The following is a 1,652-nucleotide window of genomic DNA, read 5'->3' as shown; positions in this document are numbered from 1 at the left end:
AAGCCAACTGTATCTTTTTACTTCCTACTCTCCAAAGCATTACATCCTACACTGGTAGTAACATTTAGTTGGCATTTGTAATGTCAGGATTAAATTATATGAGAGAAGTCAGAATACGTTTTTAAGCCTCATTTGCATTATTGTGTTAGTTACTTGGGAAGATAGTGAATAGAAAAGAGAGGATATAAGTGCACAGAGTGTAAGAAAAAGTTTAGGATGGAACTCAGAAGAACACTCACACTTGGTGACACTGAAGAAGTGAGGAGTAAGACTCATCTTCACCCATTTTAGTTCACTGATTCCTACAATGTTGATGCTTAATTTTGCCATCTCCTGCTTGACCACGTCCAATTTACCTTGATTCATGGACCTAACATTCCAGGTTCCTATGCAATATTGTTCTTTAGAGCACCAGATTTTGCTTTCACCACCAGACACATCCACAGCTCAGCACTGTTTCCACTTTGGCACAGCCACTTCAATCTTTCTGGAGCTATTAGTAATTGTCCTGTGCCCTACCCTAGTAGCATATTGTATACCTTCCAACCTGGGGGCTCACCTTCAGGCATCATGCTGCTGCTGAGTCGCTTCAGTCGTGTCCGACACTGTGTGACCCCATGGACAGCAGCCCACCAGGCTTCTCATATTTTGCCTTTTCATGCTGTCCAAGAGGTTCTCCAGGGAAGATTACTGGAGTTGGTTGCCATTTCTTTCTGTTTAGATAAGAGAAAAATCTAAAGTTTTTTTTTAAGAAAAAAAATCATTGTTAACTTTTGATAAAGCAATTTTAGTCGAGTGCAGTGGGAGAAAACCACATTGTAAGGGGTTAAGGGATAAATCATTGGTGAACAATTAGAGACATTCATTTGATATTTTGTAAAAACTCATAGATCAGCTGCGGAAACTTCACAGACTACATTAATGTGCTCTTTTATCACAGAGAATAATTTGAAACTCTTCATACAACATTAGTCAGGAAACTGAGTTCTGTTTTATTACTGCCAATCTATTTACAAGTTAAGGAAAGCTATATTAAGTACATCCACTTTCTTACCTAAACTTAACCCCAGTACCTAATTAAAGTGAAATTAAGATGATGTTTAATTAATTAATTAAAATGTACCAGTGAAAGAAAAGGCTTTCAGCTACCACTTAATGGATATTTAAAATGTTTTTATTAAATTTAGGAGTAAATATAATTTTTTAATTATTTATTTATTTATTTATTTGATGGTTTATGGTTTATTAAGCTGTGCCTTAGTACAGATGCTGGGGCTTGCCCATGGTGCTGTTAATGTACAAGGCCCTGACGTTCTGCCAAAATATATGGAATGCTTCATGAATTTGCGTGTCATCGTTGCGCAGGGGCCATGCTAATCTTCTCTGTATCACTCCAGTTTTAGTATATATGTTGCCAAAGCGAGCACAATATAATTTTTTTTTAATTCCTGAGACTTTTGTGTAAATTTTAAGTAATCAAAAAATTCTTAATCAGATGGTGATAGCAGAAGTTTTATTTTAGAAAATATGCTCATTTTCAGGTTACTGTGAAAAATACTCTCAAGAACCTCAGATAAGACATACTCCTGCTTACAAGGACCTCATAATAAAGTAAGAATATAAAGTCAGACTGCTAAATATGTATTATTATA

General features: G+C 35.7%; 1 non-coding gene across 1 annotated transcript; it reads right to left on the bottom strand.

The window, feature by feature from the left end:
• Positions 1–1,320: 1,320 nt before the first annotated feature.
• LOC122438982 lies at positions 1,321–1,427 on the bottom strand. The gene has a single exon (XR_006268726.1). It is a non-coding gene; the product is annotated as a U6 spliceosomal RNA (small nuclear RNA).
• Between the last annotated feature and the right edge of the window lie 225 nt (positions 1,428–1,652).

Source organism: Cervus canadensis, chromosome 3 (genome assembly GCF_019320065.1).
Source record: "Cervus canadensis isolate Bull #8, Minnesota chromosome 3, ASM1932006v1, whole genome shotgun sequence".
Classification (NCBI taxonomy): Eukaryota; Metazoa; Chordata; class Mammalia; order Artiodactyla; family Cervidae; genus Cervus; species Cervus canadensis.
Note: the sequence above shows the minus strand (reverse complement) of the source record. Positions and strands in the feature narration are given on the sequence as shown.